Below are 13,583 nucleotides of genomic sequence, written 5' to 3'. Positions count from 1 at the left end.
TTAGGTAACTCCATAAAGAGTGCCTCATCCTCTATAATTGTATGTTTCCAACCCAGATAAAAGAGAGTATATAAGCCTCACCTTCTAGTTGGCTTTTCTACTATAACGGTTTCAGAAGATAAAACTTGTGACTAATTGTGGATGGTGTGTGTGCATTTCTTTATGTTCTTTGTTTCTCACATTTAAGTTATTTCATTCATTTAAGTAGAAAATCAACTATTAAAGGATCTAAGATCTAAAGAAAATTTAACCTATATTATATAGATTTTAGCTATTTTATCAAATCTATTGTGATGGACCATTCTAGTGGAATATTGACAACAATTTAGAGATCAACTTATAGATGTGAGGGATCATGATAATCTCTTTTATTTAAATTTTTTAGCTTTGTAGTCTTCAATGTCCTTAGATTTCATAATTGTGACCCGCTTAAACCCAAAACTCAAGGATTTAACACTCTATAGGAATCATTGAAATAATGTCCAAGGTGTCAAGGATTCCTAAATAACTTTAAGATAATCCTTCAAGGGTATTGTATTATTTTCTTCAGTTTCATTAATTAAATTTTTCCTCGAAAATGTTCTATGATCCAATTTAGAAAGGTGTGATAATTGTTCTTGCTTTCTATTTGCATGGAACATTTTATTCCTTTTAATAAGGTGTGATTCACTAAAAGTATCCCTAATGGATTTTAGTTATATTATTCTTTTTATGTAGTATCTCCATAGAGAACCTATCTATGGAAGTAAAAAAGATCATAATAGAGGCATTAGAATTTATCCTTATATGTTAGGTGGTTTAAATCCATATTTAAATCCTATAAGAAGAGATAAAGAGTAAAAAGGGTTGTAATAGAGGTATTATAATTCTTCCTTATATTTTAGGAGATTTAAATCCATATTTAAATCCTTTAAGAAGAGATAAATATTAGTTTTACACTTGTCAAAAATACAAGTGTATTTTATTATAAATTTTCTTTCATGGGGATTTTGTGCATGGAAAAGTTTAAAGTTAGGGTTAAGGTCTATGACGACATTCATGGTTAAGGTATATCAAGAGGTCAACATTAACTATTTGGTTATAAATAGAGGAGGTCAACATTAAGTATTTTGTTATAACATTAAGTATTTGGTTATAAATAGGGGTATCGAAAATCCCATAATCTACAACAATACCATCTAACCCATGAATACAAGTAATTTTGTTAGAGTTTGGCCACTTCACTACACCGTTGCAAATTATTAGTCCCTGCGAATTACAAAGCTTGATTAGCTTGGTACCAAACAAATCCTTAGTCATGTCTTCAAAATTTCTTATACATATATAACAAAAGAAAAATTATATATATATATATGGAGAGAGAGGGGGAGAGAGAGAGATATCAGTCATGTCTTCAAAATTTCTTATATAGAAGAGATTTGATCCCTCTTAGTGCATGCTAGATCTGTCCTTAAGATGGATCTATATTGGTAGTTAGAAGGGACTCATCAAGTTGTTTCCAATGATGAGTTAAACAAGCATAATCATATAAATTAAATGGCTTATAAACTCCAATAGCAATCAAAATGCTTGTGTCAAAATTTATAATGTTTAAAAATTTTACAAGTTCATAAGCAATATAATAAAAAAAAAAATTAAAACTTATAATTGTCAATAAAAATTCATCGCTTTTGATCACTTCCTTTTGTAACCTTTATGAAAGGACTCATCAAACCTTTTCCAATGATAAGTTAAACTAGCGCATCCATATATATTAAATGGTTGATAATAGTAAATAAAAAATCAAAATACTTTTTGTAATTTGTAACTCGTAAAAATTTATAAAAGTAAAAAACAAAAAACTATTAGAGATACTTAATTTCATCCATTAAATTATATATAAAACTAAAAATATTAAATTATATATCTAACTCAAAATATTCTCATATGATTAAATCTAAATCATCCATAAATTTTTATTATTAAAAAATAAAAATTCCTTTAACGCCGTAAGGCATTCCCCTCTAAAAAGAACACCCCAGCTCCCACTCTGTCAAATTTAACACCGTCGATGTTGTGTTAGACGATTGAAATATTATCAGTGTGAGATGAGTTAGTTAATTGGTTGGTTAGATTAGTTAGAGTATTTTAGTTGTTGCATTTCCCAGTTAGTGAACCCGTCGTTGCATGAGTTTTAGTCTGCCATAGTCCTCTTCCGAGGTATGGAATGAAGATATTTTCCTGAATGGGGCTACCCGAAGGGGTAAAATCTCTGAAGATGCTCTGGAGGATTCTGCGAAGAGCTATTAAGCCGAGAAAATATGGAGGCAGTGTAGATCCATTAGGACTGAATCCAAGCCAGAGGACAGGTAGATTAAGGCAAACCATATGCTACAATTCTCGCAGCCCTTTTCTATTTTCTAGTTGGATTCTATTTAGGAATCTCTGCTTACACGAGATGAAGAAAGGGCTTTTCTGCTGATTCGAGATTTGTTGGTTTTATTTTTTAGCTGCAAAATGCACAACATATTTATTGGCCTCTGCTGTTTGGTATCTCTGTCGAAAAGAAATCGTATCTATGCCAGAAAGAAATCATATCTCGTCTATCTGGGTAAGGTTTTAAATCTTCTCATACTACCTGGTTGGAGACCTTCAACAAGATTATCTACTATGTCAAACTACTTTAGTAATGGTTTCTTAAGCCTCCTTAGGGTTATGTTCATTTCAAGCATGGACTCAACAGTGTGTTGTCCACATTACATTAAAGACTGACAAAATTACTGATGGTTTCAAATGTATTACAGGAAACGTTGAAGATTTAAATTGTCCAGATTATTCTATCAAGCACTTTACCAATACATTAATTATTTTTTTCATATCTGCGCTATATGTTACAAATGCTTTACGGATTCAAAAAATTATTAGCATTTCTAGCTTATTCGGAGAAATGCTTTGAAAATAGACTGAAGCTTGCTCTACCGCCAAGGCTACATTTCTGTCTCTCATCTGTTTGGGTAAGGTTTTAAGTCTACTCATACTGCCTGGTTGGAGACCTTCAACAAGATTATCTACTCTATCAAACTACTTTAGTAATGGTTTCTTAAGCCTCTTTGGGGTTATGTTCATTTCGAGCATGGACTCAACAGTGTGTTGTCCACATTACATTAAAGACTGACAGAATTACTGATGGTTTCAAATGTATTACAGGAAACATTGAAGATTTAAATTTTCCAGATTATTCTATCAAGCACTTTACCAATAAATTAATTATTTTTTTCATATTTGCACTATATGTCACAAATGCTTTACGGATTCACAATTTTTTTTTTTCATATTTGCACTATATGTCACAAATGCTTTACGGATTCACAAAATTATTAGCATTTCTAGCTTATTCAGAGAAATGCTTTGAAAATAAACTGAAGCTTTCTCTGCCACCAAGGCTACCAAAATCTCTTGAATTCGAAGACGGTTTATTCTATTGCATAATGTAAGTTTCTCTTCCCCTAACCTCAGTTCAGTTTTCTTCAACATTATTATCATAAAGCCAATGTTTCCAAATTATGTGCTAGTATCCTTTCTGGCATGGTAGACTTGGCCTCAAGCCCATCTATTCTCAGAGTTTGAAGTATAGAATTACTATTATTGGCAGTGATGTGTTGTAAGAAATTATTTGTTCTCTTCAATAATTCTCACTTTGTATATTGAGTCTCAAATGGCAGACAAAAATACCAACCCAATTAAGTAGGAGAAAATGCACCCAGATATAGCTGTAATGTCCATATCTGTGGTGCCAGAACAGAGAATGAGAAAGTGGAGGCATTTTTCTAATGGTGTTATGATGTTTTTGTTTTTGAATTTTTGGGTGTTGTTAAAACGACATTCCACTGAAGATTTGTTTGGTGTACAAATTTGTGTTGCATATCCAAACATGGTTGCATGTGGAGTGGAGCTAATTGAGCAGGAGTGTACTATTGATTTTATTGATATTATAGAGGTAATTTTATGCTTGCTGATATTTAACCCCATCTAATGATACATGTAACTAGCTATTTTCTGTCCAGTTCTAAGAGAAATTGTAGGCTCCCTATGTGAGAATCAATTTTTCTTTGGAAACTTCTTTATGGAAAATAAAACTTTTAAGCCATGGAATTGTAGAGCAATCTGTTTAATAGGAAGTTATTGGAAAATGTTAGGAAGCATAATATTAGACCTTAAAAAACTCAAAACAATTGGAAACGTTAGCAGCCTTAAATTCAGAATAAGTTGGAAATTTTGAGAGAAATCTAATATATTTGAAACAGACCAGAGTGTTAAGGATATTTATCTGGAATTTTAAGGCACTGGCTTAAGGGTAAATGACATGTTGTAGGGGGTGTCAGAACTTTACCATAAACAATGATTTTCCCGTGATTATGGTAATTTAGCTTGTGCATGAGCTATGTGCTAGATCTGACTTCACATAGTGATCATTGTCAGTTTCTTTTGCTATTAGTACTAATGGAGTTTACAAAGATTGATTTAAAAATAGTCTCTATTCAGAAGCATCATATGGAGTGGGTTTGCTTCTATGTCTTGGATGGTCATAGAACATAAGTATAATTTTTCTTTAATAAGATGAAGAAGCTATGTTATCAATCTTAATTTCAATCATTTGTCCCTAATGCAACAGGGACAAGCTTCCAAATGGGCATTGTTAAGACTGACATTTCAGTGAAGATTTGTTTGGTGTACAAATTTGTGTTGCATATCCAGACATGGTTGCATGTGCAGTGGAGCTAATTGAGTAGGAGTAGGAGTGTACTGTTGATTTTATTGATATTACAAAGGTCATTTTATGCTTTCTAATAATGAACCCCATCTAATGATAGGTTGTAACTACCTATTTTTTGTCCGGTTCCAAGAGAAATTGTAGGCTCCCTTTGTGAGAATCTATTTTTCTTTGGAGATTTCTTTATTTAAAATAAAACTTTTAAGTCATGGAATTGCAGAGCAATCTGTTTAATCTGGATGCGAATATACATCATAGACTTATTCGAGGTGTGGATGGCTGCTTCCTCAATTTTCTCAACACATCGAGGCCAGTTTCAGAAGCCCCGTGAGGAAGTGGTTGGCTTAGACTCTTTGATTCTCTTTCTGCCAAAACTAGCAAAACTGTGACAAATGAGATTGCTCTGACAAGCTTTAGTAAAACTCCTAGTAGCTTCACCCTTAGAGATTAGAAATTTTCTGTAGAGCATTTCTTGCTATTGCAGTTTCTGAATATCTTGCAGAATACATGAGAAAATCTTGAAAGTAATCTGCAGTCATCATTATCATAATAAGAGTTATTCCCCAATAACTTTGAAAACAAAAAACTAAACTGAGGTTAGGGGAAGAGAAACTTACATTCTGCAACACAATAACCCATCTTCAAATTCAAGAGATTTTGGTAGCCTTGGTGGCAGAGCAAGCTTTAGTTTATTTTCAAAGAATTTCTCCGAATAAGCTAGAAATGATAATAATTTTGTGAACCCGTAAAGAATTTGTAACATATAGCGTAGATACGAAAAAAATAAATAATTTATTGGTAAAGTGATTTTCTGCAGAGCATTTCTTGCTATTGCAGTTTCTGAACACTCTGGTTGTTTCAAATATATCTCATTTCTCTCAATATTTCCAACTTTTTCATAATTTAAGGCTGCTGATGTTTCCAATTTTTTTGAGTTTTTTAAGGTCTAAGATTATGCTTCCTAACATTTTCCAAGAATTTCCTATTTTTCCCCGATATGTATCAGGAAAAATTAAGGGAGGTAGGTTTATATGGAAAACTTTTCCTAAAATGAAATGAAAATCATATACAGTAAATCGACAACTATTTTATGTAAATTGAATTTTGGTAAATTGAATTTTGGGTAATTCGGAATGTAATCATGTATGACATTGTGGAAACATTTTTCTATTAATAGGAACTTGTTGTGTAAACTTTTTTCTATTAATAGGAAGTTGTTAGTTGTTTCTCTTTTAGGAAAAAAAGGGAATTTTTGTTTTGTAAACCTCGTTGGCAAATTAGACTCCAATCTCTGGTCTTCACAGTGGGAGGATTGGTTAAGGTAATGAACAATGTGGTGGGTAAATTTGAGTCATGAAAAAGGGAAAGATAGGTTCATGGCTAGTATTTGTTAGATATATAAACATATTATTGGCAAAATCAGACTCCAATCTCTGGTCTTCACAATGGGAGGATTGGTTAAGGTAATGAACAATGTGGTGGGTAAATTTGAGTTGTGAAAAAGTGAAAGCTAGGTACATGGCCAGTATTTATTAGCTAAAGTGAAGGCTAGGTACATGGCTAGTATTTGTTAGCTATATAAACATATTATTGGCAATGAAAATGATATACAACCACTTAATCGGAAACTAAATAGTTGTGAAAATATGTAAATTGAATTTTGGGTAATATACATTGAATATATTTAATATCCCTTTTTCTTTATGGTTTTAAAGTATCTTTGTTAGGTATATAAACATATTATTGGTAATGAGAATGATATGGTCAATGGGCAACTAAATAGTTGTGAAAATATGTAAATTGAATTTTGGGTAATACTAAATAGTTGTGAAAATGCGTAAATTGAATCTTGGCTAATTGAGAACATATATATTTAATATCCCTTTTTATTTATTGTTCTAAAGTATTGATAGTGGCACTTATTTAGATGTACATATTAGAGTGGGGTTCACTTTTATTTCTCTGTAAAGTTGTATACCACATTTCTTTTAGAAATAAAGTATGTACTTAATAATTTATTGTCATTAATCAAAGTTATGCTTTTACATGTATCATATTTTATGTGAATCTCAATTTGATGAGACATGTTGAGCTCATAATGAGTTGAAAATAGGAAAAAACCTTAAATAAATTAAAATGAAGAAAACATTAAAAATTAAATTAAATGAAAAAATATAACTCATGAAAAAAATCTTAGTCTAGACATAAAATGCAAAGTCATACAAAGTCATTGTTATACATATAATAGTCAAAATATTAAAAGTCATATTTCATCAACAATTAATTATGAGATTTTTTTAATAAAATTCATTTTTATGATAATTAATTATTTAATTTATAATAATAATAATCAAGGTCATACACCTAATTGCTATCTGAGATCACTCATAGATTTGAATCTTATACATAATCAACTCTCTTTTTCAATTTGAATCATAAATATGTGTTGAGTCCAACCATATAAACATGAATCCATAGGAAACTTTAAAATATTGTAGAAACTATTTATAGAAGACATAATATTAAAAATCATATTTCATTGTATAAAAAAAATTAAGATAAAGATTATAATTTAATAATATAGCTTATAATAATAAGAAGTTAATATGAATTCACTCTCAAGCCATATAGTGAATTACTCTACCCTTTGCATTTGAAATTATAACATTGCATAAAAAAATAGATACACATTTTTTAACCTATAATCACATTTTTAGCCATTATATTTAAGATATATTATATTTTTGGAAGTAAAAATGCATTCTTTAACATATATATTTTTGACAATTAATTAATTAATTAAGAGGAAAAAACTTCTAAATATCTAAATTCAAATAATTATATTGTAAACATTATAATCATTTATCTTTATATTTTTAAAATAACAAGTAGAATTTTGTATTTAAATATGGTGTGGTCAAAACATATATCTTGAAATTTTATAATCCATCAAAATTGACCTATTCATCATATTGCATGTAATCATTTTTTTTTTATGCCTTACTTACAACATCTAATACAATTACTAGTTTAAAATACAAGGCATCTATCTACCTAACCCTAATTTGAAAATCAATTAACAATTCACTCATTTCACATTCATATTAATTTCCACTTCTACCTAAATTAGGACCCTAATTTGACAATCAATTAATAATTCACTCATTTCACATTCATGTTAATTTCCACTGTCTTTTAAATGGTTATTCAAAGATGAAACTTTATGTGCAACAGCTTCAACGGATTGAAGTGAAATGAACATTCTGTCTGCTATGTTATTCCCACCGATACTCATTAAACGAGTGATAGTGAAGTAATTATTAAAGAAGCAATCCCTTCGTCTTCACGTATTCAACACTATCATCCATGATCTCGTCCATCCCAAATTTGAAGGAGAAACCGCTCTCCACAAGCTTCTTCGACGAAGCGTATACCATTGGGATCGGTGGCACATCGTCAAACCTGTACGAGCATTTCATTCATTGTTAGTGATCATATTTTAAATACATAGTCGTAATAATATAAAAAATGCGATACACTACTCAGAGTCATACTCACAGGGTAGTCACATTGTACTGCGGATAGCGTTTAGATAAGTAGTTTGCCATCTGTGGGACGGATATATTGACGGCACTGCAAATGTGGCGACCCTCTGCAGAGGGGTTCTCCATCAAGAAAATATGAGCGCTGCATACGTCATCGACGTGAACTAACGAAATATGGCCGCATATCGTCTGTACCTCCTTCATAGCTTTTGCGATTTGGTTGTTGCCCGTGAGAAGGGAAAGGGTCATCACGATGTGGGTAATGGCAGATCCCGACACCAACACAGGGTTGATGCTCACCACATCCAGCCCGGCATCTCTTTTCCATACTGCAGCGCTGCTTGTTCTGCAAGCGTCTTGGCAACGCCATATGCCTACACAATCAAGCAATAAACAACTGTCGCACATTTTATTTTGTCAGCAACACAGCAACAACTGCTAAATCTTCAAACGCTTTATAATGTCTGGTATACCCAGGCAGGGGGCTTTTTGGTTCGGAGGAAATCCACGTCTGTCCAGCTGTTTTCGTTAATGCTCTGATTCTGCTCCTCCTACTCGTTTATGCAAGCCGTCGCCGTAGACGATGTGACAACCACGCGCTTTACAGTTCTGGCCTTCGTGCATGACCTCAGAACAGTCAGCGTTCCCTCAACTGCCGGCTTTATCACATCGTTCTACACAGCGGCAATTTCACGTTGCTATATGTGAATGACCGATGACACAGATTTGCCCGTCAAATACAGTTTGATTTGCTGGTCAAATATAGTTTAAAATCTAAGTCACGGGGATTCTGGATTTGTACGGGATTAGTGGTGTAGGATTAGGACACGTTGAACCCGAAACAAGACACCTAAGATTCGTTATATATTATTTTATATATATATATATATATATAGATATATTTATATTAAAAATTAGATATTTCTTACACAAATTTTAATTAATGATACAAATTTATTGATTTCAAATATAGATCTTTTTTTCAGAAAGAAAAATCTTCATAGATTTATATTAAGACAATATAAAGATCATAAGATATGGCAAGGGACAGACACCTTGCTAGCATATTAGTGCATATAGATCAAAATTGACAGTCATAGGATCCCCAAAGAGATCAAAACAAAAATCAAAAGCTGTACAGATCAAAGGATCCCCAAAGAGATCAGAACAAAACTCAAAAGCTGTACAGATCAAAAGCTAGGACAACTGCTATCATAGACAAATATAAAGAAAGGGACCAGAGTGCAAAGCATGTGAACCAGATATTGAAAGAGAACGATCACATTCCCGGGATGACGAAGTCCTGAATAAGATAGGAAAATTCATCATCTGAAACCTTCAAAGACCAAGAACCTGGCTCCATAGCAAGACCTTTCTTGGAGAGGAGGTCAGCTTGCTCATTTCTAGAACAAGGAATATGTTGAATTGAGCGATGTTTCATAATGCTCCAGAAGTGCATGATTCTGTTTAACCATCCGAATAATGAGGGCAGCTAATGAGGCATGCTTCGTTGACATGATCTATCAATGATTTTGAATCGCCATAAGTTGAAATGCATTGGATGTCCAAAAAAACACAAAAAGCAAGCAGGCCTGTAAGGGCTCTAGCCTCGGCCATGCTGTTGGAGCCATGCCCACCGTTCCAGGATAGGAAGAATTGTTACTTATCATTCATGACGATGTGGACCCTGCATCCACAAATTTTATTTTGCTCAGCTCCATCAAAGAAAACACAGGGAGCCTCAAAGGAAAAGTCATCTGGCTTATTTTTATAGACTTTTTTCATCTTGACTTTTTCCAAAGGAATGATGTCATGAAAGGCCAAAATGCGCTGCAGAGTTGACTTAAAGGGCTCCTTTGAATCTTGGAAGATTTTAGCATTTCTCCACTTCCATAAGCACCAGCGAGTAATAATAAACAAGGATCACCAGGAGGGGCTTATATTTCTTATGCTTGGCCCTCTTGCCACCACGAGAACTGTTTTATTTTTTAGTCTTATTGGAAAATAAGGATCTCTGTCATTAATATCACCCTCTAAGCATTAATATCCAGAGGTATCTTTGTCATTACCTCTGTATCTGTATAGGGATCTTTGTCATTAATATCACCCTTTAAGCGTTAACATAAGATAGAACAAGCATAACATGTCAAGTGAAGATTTTGTTTGAGTGATGCGTACATTTTTAGGAGGGTCATGATACAGGAGTTCGACAACCAATGTCACTAACATCAAGGTACATAGAGGGATTGGTGCTCTTGATTAAATACGAGTTCCATACCCTAATACATGACAAAATTCAATGGAAACATTGCAATCCCCAAATTCTAAAATCTTGAAAAACTGATAAGTCTGCTGGATTTTGAATGAAATCTAAAATTCTACTTTCTCCATTTGAAATCCAATGAGGCTGGAACCACTCTCAAACATTCTGAGTCATTTCATGGTAATGTTAAAAATTTAAATAAAAGGATGAAAATGAAGATTAAGGAGAATGTCACTTTTACTTTAAGAATTCAACATTACCATGAATAGCATATCAATACTAGGGCCTAGACTTGATCATTAAGCTGCCAAAATGCTTGCCAAATGAAAATATGCGTGGCTATAATGACCAAATGTGGCCTTTCCATACCCGCGCAGGTCACTTTTGCTACCTAACGAGTCCTGGAAAACAGGACACGCTGCCAAAATTGTGACACGCAGTCGGATTCGATGTGTCAAAATAGGACACGGCGTGTCATGGTTTGGACACGAATCTCGAGAGAATCGTGTCGGACAAGATAGATTCTGGATTTGTGGGGCCGATAGAATGAATCCGGTTTCATAGTTTAAAACATTATACAGAGATGGTAGTTTAAAACATTATATAGAGATGGAATTTGCGGTGATTTGCTAGTCAAATACTGTTTAAAACGGGAAAGCAAAATGGTAGAGAGGGTTATTGGAAAGAGAGGAGGATAGTCACAAGATAACACAAATAAATCACATACAATAACACAAGTTGCAGATCTTTTTATTGATTACACAAAAATTTGATATTACTATAAACCCTGTGAATATGAAGAGTATTTAATTTTTTCCACCAACAATCTTAAAATAACTTGAAATGCAACCACACTAAATTCTACAATGATTTAAATTGACTCTGAATTTAACTAACTAACTAAATCTTCTTGATTCAATGATTAACTTATTTTAACAAATATATGAAAACTATAGAATTTTAACTAAATCTTCTTGATTCAATAATTAAATTATTTTAACAAATATATGAAAACTATAAAATTTGAAAAATAGTTCTGTTTTGAAATTCTACCCTGTGTAGGAATGCATATATGTTAATAGCATGTTGTTGGGGACAATTGAAGGGGCGAAGATACTTACCTCGGGATCTTTGGGAGCGAAGTTGACGGGACTGGCCACATGAAAAACGGCACCACAGCCATTGATGGCAGCGTCGAAACTGCCTTCTTCGATTAGATCTGGTATGAAGGGCTTGAGCTTCTCCCCACCTTCTGAAATGTCCAGGAGATGCTTCACCTTTGCCTTGTTCTCTGAAATAAGTTAAGTTTGCAATGAAATGATTCTGGAGCTAGAAATTTTGATCGAAGTTTCATTATTAATGTTCAGAGCAGTTTTACCCAATATTAAACAAATGCAAAAATAAATCAGTTTATAGCAGTTTTGTGATGACGAAGAAATAAATCAAAATTTGTATGTGCCAAATATCTAGCTTATATAATCTCTAATGGCCACATTCTAATAACTTTACCTTTTATTTTTATTTTTAATTTTACAGCATGATTCAATGGCTCCCCAATTTTACAGTGCTTAAATGGCTTCCCAATTTTATAGTGCTTAAATAGATGAAAAGAGGCAAGTTTTGGAATAAAAGGAGGTTGAGATTGAAATTACCTGGATCGCGCACTGTAGCATGGACAGTGTAGCCCTTGTCGAGTATACGCTTGACCAACCAGGGGGCAATGAAACCTGTCGCTCCCGTCACGCAGACAATCGTTGCAGGACAATCTTTACCATTCACGGTTGCAGCGGCCATGTTGAGGAGATTCTTGCTTCAAAGAAGTTAGAGAGGATGAGAAGTAGAGGCCGTGATGAGTTTGTTTGTTTGTTTGGAAGAGGCCAGATTCATATTGAACCCCTTGTCTAGTAATCTCGTTTGACCAACCAGAAGGCCTCCACAATTGAAAACTTGGTTCGGAAGAGTTTTAAATTAAACCGTCACATGGATGTGTTTGTATTATTAATCAGATCTTTTATATTTTCCTCTGTTTGAATTGAAATGGAAGTGCCTGTACTTGACCATCCGAATTGAAATGGAAGTACGTGTACTTGACCGGGAAGGTTGTTTACCAGATTTAAAGATATTAAAATTTTTAATGAAATAAGTGTTTTGACGTTTAATATACTTTGATATCTATTGGAAAAAATTAATTATTTAATTTATTTGATCAATAGATAATAATTGTCTTTATTAAAATAATAATTGACAAAATTGATAGATATTAAATTTTAAAGTATTATAAACTTATTGAGATAATAGTTAACCAAATTTATAGATATTAAATTTTAAAGCACTATAAACTCATGGATTGGGCAGGGAGTCCATCAGACCGGAACAACACTTCTGGTGGAATATTTAGCCTTGGTTAAGCTGCAGTTTCCTGGTATAGTAGAAAACAGAGGTCAGTTGCACTTAGCTCAGCAGAGGCCGAATACATGGGTGCTAGTCACGTTGCATGTGAAGTCATTTGGATGCGGAAGATTCTAGTGGGATTGTTTGGTCAGAGGGTGGATCCAACCGTGATCTATTGCGATAATCAGAGTTGTATCAAACTCTCTGAGAATCCAGTTTTTCCTGACTGGTCCAAACACATTGATATCTGGTATCACCATCTTCGAGACTGTGTGGTCAAGAGGATCATGTTGTTGCTGTATGTTTTGACCGAGAAACATGATGTAGATATTTTGACTAAGGCATTGTCAAAATGGAAGTTCGAGTTCCACAAAGACAAGATTGGGGTTACTGATAATCCCTTTCTTGTTGAGAGGGAGTGTTGAAAATAGCAATAAGAAATGCTAAATATAGAAGTGCTAAATTTAGTACTCCTATAAATAGCATTTCGGGATACCTTCCTATTTTAGTTTGTCCCTGAACTAAAATAGAGAAGTAAAATTCGAATTTGATCTTAGCAGTTGTTTGTAAAATAATTAATTAATTCACCATGAGTTAATTAGTTGTAGAAAATCAAACATGAAGTCTATGTGGG

The 13,583-nt window shown here is 33.2% G+C and overlaps 1 pseudogene; it reads right to left on the bottom strand.

Moving 5' to 3' along the window:
• Positions 1–7,946: 7,946 nt before the first annotated feature.
• Positions 7,947–12,417, bottom strand: LOC149232524 (putative anthocyanidin reductase; annotated as a pseudogene).
• Positions 12,418–13,583: the final 1,166 nt, after the last annotated feature.

This window comes from Pinus tabuliformis, chromosome J (assembly GCF_031772625.1).
Source record: "Pinus tabuliformis cultivar Carrire ecotype Pingquan chromosome J, CPIR1, whole genome shotgun sequence".
In the NCBI taxonomy this organism is placed as follows: domain Eukaryota; kingdom Viridiplantae; phylum Streptophyta; class Pinopsida; order Pinales; family Pinaceae; genus Pinus; species Pinus tabuliformis.
Note: the sequence above shows the minus strand (reverse complement) of the source record. Positions and strands in the feature narration are given on the sequence as shown.